The following is a 7933-nucleotide window of genomic DNA, read 5'->3' as shown; positions in this document are numbered from 1 at the left end:
GCTTCGAGAAGTTTTAATATCTTAGTCCTTACCACCTCCTTCATCGTAGGATTGATATGGCACTGATGACCAATGACAGGTTTACCACCTCCGATTTCATATTAATCTTGTGCTAAGAGAGAGTGGGGCTTATGCCCTTAAGATCATCAAGAGTATATCCAATAGCAGCCCTGTGTTTCTTTACAATTTTAAGTAGTCTCTCTTCTTCATGCTGTGAAAAGTTAGCACTGATAATAACATGATATATTTTCTTTTCTTCAAGATAAGAATACTTCATAGTGTTAGGCAATGTCTTAATATCAAACACGGGATCTCCCTTGGGTGGAGGAGGATCCCCTAAAATATCAACTGGTAGGTTCTGTTTAAGAATGGGTGTTTGTCTAAGGAATATATCATCTATTTCATTCCTTTCATTCATATGCATATCATTTTCATGGTCTAGCACATATTGTTCTAATGGATCAGTAGGAGGTACAACAGTAGAAGCAATACCAATTATTTCATCATTACTAGGCAATTATTTGTCACGTGCTTGTCTACTTAACTTGGAGAAATTAAATTCATGATACATATCACCAAAGCTTACTTAGACCTTCTTAGTAGCACAATTAATTTAAGAATTAACACTGTTCAAGAAAGGCCTACCAAATATAATGGGCAAAAGTTATCTAGTTCTTAACCAAGCACTAGGAAATCAGTGGGATACTTGACTTTTCCATACAAGATTTCAACATCTCTAACAATCCCTAGCGATAAAATAGTATCACGATTTGCACGTTTAATAGTGACACCAATATCTTAAAACTTAGAAGTGCTATATCATGCACATTTCTTGATATAATGTAAAAGGTATGGCACTAACACTAGCACCAATATCACACAAGCCATGGTAGCAAGGATTTCTAATTTTACCTGAAACCACACGCATGCCTACAACTTATTTATTTTTATCGAGCTCATCTCGCTTGTTTCTAATTGGTTTTGGAACTCTAGCAGATTCATCATAGAAGTAAATAACCCGCCCATAAACATTATCAACTAGGAGATCTTTAACCATAGCAAATTTTAGCTCAACATTTATTTGTTTAGAAGGTGTTGATGTCCTAACATGACTTTCATTAACCATGGTTGTAGCCTTAGCATGTTCCCTAATCCTAACGGCAAAAGGAGGTTTCTCAATGTAAGAAGTAGGAATACTTGGATCAATATGGCTAACAATTATTTATTCCTTCTTAATTTTGACAAGTTCGTGAGTTAGTTTTTCAATGGAAGGATGATATTCGAACCACTTCTCCCTTGGAAGATCAATATGGGTAGTAAAAGATTCACAAAAAGTAGCTACTACCTCACAGTCAAGACCATATTTATTGCTAAACTCATGGAAAGCACTAGTTTCCATAAAAGATTTAACACAATCAGAATTAAGCTTTATACCTGACTCTTTACCTTCTCGAGTTCCCAATATTCAGTGTTGCGTTTAATCCTTGCCATAAGATCCATTTCAATTCAATAGTTTCCTTCATATAGGAACCAGTAGCACAAGAATTGAGTAATGCTTGATCATCATGAGAAAGCCGAGCATAATTTTTTTGTATACTCATTTCTCTCGAGAGCTCATGGTTGGGGCAAGTGTGCATCATAGATTTGAGCCTCCCTAAGCTTGAGAGATACTTTCTCCTTCATCAGGACAACAATTATAAATAAATTTTTGACCGCGATGAACTAGATGCATAGGATAAAACTTCTGATAAAATTCCAGCTTCGAGCGAATCTAGTCTCGTGATCCAATATCATCCAATAGACTACTCCACATTAATGCTTTTCCCTCCAAAGATAAAGGGTAAACTTTATTGTTAACTTCGTATCTGGGTAGACCTCAAAGCTTAAACAATCCACAAATCTCATCGACATAGGATGAGTTGAACAGTTACAAGGATTAGTCAACAATTTCTCTACCATACTCGAAAGAATCTCATAATAAATATTTTCAGTAGTTTCAGTATGTTGAGGAACAACTTTCTTAACTTCTGTAGAAGGCGAAGATGCTCCGAACAAGCTACTCAAAGGGTTATCAATCGTAGTGACAAGGAATAGTAAATTTCAGCATGTAACGAAAAATTTTCCTTACCAATTTCCACTTACCAAAGGCACTTCACTCCCCGGAAACGAGATAAAAAAAGAGTCTTTATGACCCACAAGTCTAGGGGGTTAATCATAGTCATTTTGATAAATAGAGTGTCAAACACAACGAGGAGCAGAAGGAAATGATAAACGGTTTCCAGCGAGTTATACTCTGCAAATTATATGAGTAACAATGATAGATAGTTTTTTCACAAGATAATTTGTATTAAGTGACAATTGAAAATTGTAGGAAAGGTGCAACAAGTTATCCCAATACTTTTTGTAGCAAAGGACATCCGTGAGAGTACTCTTATATTCAGCAAGCGCTCCCGAGGACACATGTGAATTTTTGTCTAGCCATGTTCATCATGTTGAGTTGATTCACGTTCGCTAGTTTGATAATTTGATACATGGATGGACCGGTGCTAAGGTGTTGTTCGTACTTGAGAAAACAAGCAACTTATAATTACCCTCTCTCGAAAGCATCCGCAACTACGAAAGAAGAGTTAAGATAAATATAACCATATGATTCCTTTGTGGATCCGAATCAGCCCCTTATGAAGCAAGACATAAACTGGGTTTAAGCTTCTATCACTCTCGCAACCCATCATCTACTTGTTACTCCACAATGACTTCCCTTAGGCCCATAACATGGTGAAGTGTCATGTATTCGACGTTCACATGAAACCACTAAGAGAAGTAACAACATACATATCATAAAAATATGAAACAATACCAACTTTACATGATTAGTTAAAATAAGACTTCTCCCATGTCCTCTCGAACAATAGTAACTACTCACACCTCATCAACATGTTCAAGATTAGAGGTATAATAAAAATGATTAAGGATCTGAACATAATATCTTCCACCAAGTAACCCAACAAGCATCAACTCTAAGATGTAATCAACACAACAAGTAACCCACAAGTACTAATCTAAGGTTTTGAGAGAAAGATTGAATACGAGAGATGAACTGGGTTTGGATATGAGAGGGTGCTCGTGAAGATGTTGATGAATATTGGCCCTCTCACAAAGGAGGAAGCGTTGGTGATGACGATGGCTTCGATTTCCCCCTCACGAAGGGGAACTCCCCCAGAGAATCTCACTTCAGGATTCCAAAGGGGCCTCTGCCCAAGCTTCTGCCTCGAGGGAGCGGCACTGCATCGGAAAATATTTGTTACAATTTTTTAGGGTAAAACTAACCATATAAGAGAAGAGGGGGGGGTTGGGAGACCTGGAGGGGCCCCACAAGCCATCAGGGCACGCCCACGGGGTGGGCACTCCCTTTTGGCTTGTGGCCAGCAGGTGGCCCCTCTCTGGTAAAAATGTTTGACCCAATAATTCTTAAATATTCCATAATTTTTTTTTGTTAAGTTTCACGTCATTTGGAGTCTGGTTATATTTCTGGCTTTTTCTTGTTTTCCCAGTCCAGAATTCCAGTTTCCAGATATATCCCTCTTTGTGATGTACCTTGCATATTCACAAAGAAATGGCATAACAATTGTATGATAATTGGAAAAAATGGACAAGAATAACACAAATATAAATAAGAAATCATGATGCAAAATGGACGTATCACTTCTTCATGGACCATATTATACGTAGACATCCCATTTGGATTTTTATATGCAGTTCTGTAGGCCCATAAAGCATCATCAAGTTTCTTGGGCCAATTCTTTCCAGATTTATTAAAAGTATTTTGCAAGATCAATTTTATTTCCCAGTTACCCAATTCAACTTGACTGCTATACTGACGATGATAAGGTGATACAATTCTATGGTTAAGATCATATTTAGCTAGAAGTTTACGGAAAGTACCATTGATACGTCTCCAACGTATCTATAATTTTTGATTGTTGCATGGTATTATGTTATCATTTTATAACAATTTTTAGGCACTTATCTACTCCCTCCGTCCATGTGTATAAGTCATTTTACGAAAACCAAATAATTCCAAAACACTTAGGCGTGGTGCATTAACTTTCACGTCATTTCTTGTTCTTTGACATAAATAAATGAATCAACCAATAAGAGACGTGGGGCGTGTATGTTTTTAATGACTTGAGACTAAGTAGCACGACATGCAATGGTCAACTCACTACATGAAAGGGTATTAATTAGCCAATTAACATTAATTTCTTTCATTTTCCTCTTCGTCTTGGTCGCGTGCACAAAGTAAGATGACTTATACACCGGGATGGAGGGTGTACAAATTTGTATTATTTTTTAGCACTAACCTATTGACCCAGTGCCGAGTGCGAGTTGCCGTTTTCTACGTGTTTTTCCACTTTTCAGATTCTAGTACTAAACGAAGCCCAATTGACCTAAAATTGTTTGTGATTTTTCTGGACCAAAAGAAGACCGTGGAGCATCATAAGAAGGCCGCGAGGCACATGATGCCCCCACAAGCCACCAGGATGTGACCTGGGGGGGCGTTCCTTGATGGCTTGGCCGCCTTGTGGCTCTCCCTACCACGTTCCGTGGCTTATAAATTCCTATTTACCCTAAAAACTGTAGAGGAAGGCCCGGACCCCTTTTTACGCCGCCGGAAGTCTTCGTTCCTATGGGAGGCCAAATAGAGCACTGTTCCGACAATCTATGAGAGGAGGATCGATCACAGAGGTCTTCTTCATCAACCTTTATGCCCTCATAATGATGCTCCAGTAGTTCATCACACACCTACGGGTCCATAGCAGTACCTAGATGACATATATCTCTCTTTTATCTTCAATACAATGATCATCACATCTTCACATTGGTCCATATGATGTAACTCTTTTGTACGGTGCGTTACTTGGGATCCGATGAATTGTGGGTTTATGTTTAGATTATTCATGATAAATATTTGAGTCTCCGCTGATATTTACTTGTGATCCGATGAATTGTGGGTTTATCTTCAGATTATTCATGATAAATATTTGAGTCTCCTCTGATATATAATACGATTCTTATGTGCATGATTATGATAGCTTCATAATTCTATCCGATCTATTGAGATACTTTGGCCAACTAGATTTGTTGTTTGAAGTCATGGATAGTTCTTCTTTTGTTTGCGTTAGTCCCAATAATGATGTTCTCAATTTTTAACAAAGGGGAGGATAATGTTCGAAAGATGCATGGTATATGATTTGATATGCTCAAAAACAAAGCAACTAATAAGCTATCCACCACTACTTTGCTTCATAATTTTTATGTTGGTATAACCAGTTGTTATAGATTCATCCTAGACACTATCAACAATGGGAACTTTTTGATGTGTCACACTTTGGATGCCTATAATGCCATTGAAAATCTTGTTGGAACACCACCCATTATCATTAATGGAACTATTTTAACACTTAAACATGTTATGCAAAGACTTGACGCTATTGAAAGGAAAATGGTTACTCACGAACCAATTGAGGAATTAGATAAAAAATTGCACAATCACATCACTCAACTTGGGTCACGTGTAGGAATGACGTTGAAATAATTAAAGGAAAAGGATATTATTACTAATGAGAGGTGGAACAAGGTTTGAGTAGAATTGATAAAATGGAGGAGGTGATTTACGAAGTAGGTCCCGATTTTACACCATCCAAAATAAATGCTAGCACTTCTCGAAGTAAAAGTCCTAAATTTATTTACATTCCTAAGAGTGTTAGTACATCTCCTACCAAAAGGAACGAAGATCTTAAAATGATTAGTGTTCACCCCGACTTTGCCAACCTGATAAAAGAACCTATTTTCAAATATCCTATTGTTCCTATTACCCTTGGTTGTACTATTGAGGAGTTTGATGTCAAAGATGACAACACTTGAAACTATGCAATATGCCTAGCTAGGGGCATAAAACAATAAGGCTTGTTGGGAGGCAACCCAATAGCTATCTTAAATTTATCCTTTACTTTCTGTTAGTGTGTGATAACATGATTATTGTTGTTGTACTGATTATGTTCTTATGTTTTAATTAGTGTTTGTGTCAACTAAAGCCTTCGGGATGATTTGCATGATAAGTAGAATTGATAGGTGCAAAAACATAAACTTGGACGCCCAGTGCAGAATTTCTCTGATTTTACTAGAACCTCTTTTTAAGCTGAATAATTTACACATTACTGATATACAAATTACCCAGGTCTTCCCAATTTTTCAGAATGCTTGTAGTTATAGGAGTACGACAATTACATATATTACTACACACTATTCTGTTTTAAACAGATTTTGTTTTTGCACGCATAGTTTGTTTGTTTTCGTTATGCTATGGATTATATTGGGGGTATAAGCCATGGAGAAGTCATAATACATTACCTTATTCTAAAATAAAATAAGAATCAATTTATAATAGTACCTAAAAGTGTTTATTATGTTGCATATACTAACGGATCTCATGAAGTTTTGTTAAGTTTTGTGTGGTTGAAGTTTTCAAGTTTTGGGTATTATCTCGATGGACCAAGGAATGAGAAGTGGCAAGAGCCTAAGCTTGGGGATGCACAAGGTACCCCAAGGTAATATTCTAGGAATACTCAAGCATCTAAGATTGGGGGTGCCCCGGGAAGGCATCCCCTCTTTCGTCTCAATCCATCGGTATGTTACTTGGAGCTACATTTTTATTCATCACATGCTATGATTTTTGCTTGGAGCATCGTATGCTTTTGTTTAATTTTAATTTCAGTTGCGACAATCAAAGTTTGCTGGACATACCTATTTGAGAGAGACAAACACCATCATCATGATTTGTTAGAATTCTCTATGTGGTTCACTTATATCTCTTGAGCTTAGAAGTGGCTCTAGTACTTCGCTTATATCTTGTTGAGCATGGTGGCTGTGGATTTTATAGAAATAATACGCCCCCGTTCTTCACTTATATTTGTTTGAGATTTAGTAAATAGTGAGGTTAATTTGCATGGGTCATACGACTAGACCAAAAATAATAAGTGTTCAATAAGTGATAATCAAAACCATCATGCAGAACATATAAGGAAATTGTGGTTAATAATATTGATGTGGTGATATGAAAAGGTCTGAGTGGATAATTATTAATTCAGAGAGGTGTCATTATTAAGAGATGTTTAAACTTATTGAACATATGGAGAAAATTAAAAGGGGATGGTGAATATGTGTGAGTATTTTATTCCTCGTTCAAAACCTAGTGTTGTTCGAGTCAGAGTCGCGCAATGGTTAATTCCTACCAACCCTCTTCCTCGGGGCATGTGAGTAGTACTTTGACTTCCGATAAGACTAATAAAACTTGTGATAAGTATATGAGTTCTTTATGAATAATGTGACACCATGGACATACGCAATCTCACCTCCTCAAATTTGCTAGCCTCTCTAGTACCGCGCATAGCCCATTCGCACCTTGAGGATTGGTGCAACTTCCGCCAGTGCATCCAAACCCCGTGACACTATACGCTCCATTGAACATAAGCCTTATTATGTACTCCCCAAAACATCCACCATACCTACCTATTATGGCATTTCCATAGCCATTTTGAGATATATATATAGCCATGCAAATTCCATCGCCACTTCGCATGACTAGTTCATTCATCATCATATTGCTTTGCATGATCATATAAAGCTAACATAGTATTTGTGGCAAAGCCACCACTCATAATAGCATTTGTGGCAATGCCATCAAATTTCATATGCTGAATACTTGTCATGCCAGATCATTGCACATCCTGGTACACTGTCAGAGGCATTCATATTGGGGTCATGTTGCTTCATTCATCATATCGAGTTATCCATGAGTTCTAAGTAAATAAAAGTGTGATGATCATCATTACTAGAGCATTGTCCCAATGAGGAAATAAAGGTGGTGGAGGAC

Source organism: Hordeum vulgare, chromosome 1H, assembly GCF_904849725.1.
Source record: "Hordeum vulgare subsp. vulgare chromosome 1H, MorexV3_pseudomolecules_assembly, whole genome shotgun sequence".
Classification (NCBI taxonomy): Eukaryota; Viridiplantae; Streptophyta; class Magnoliopsida; order Poales; family Poaceae; genus Hordeum; species Hordeum vulgare.
The sequence above is the reverse complement of the archived record's forward strand: the minus strand, read 5'-3'. Positions refer to the sequence as shown.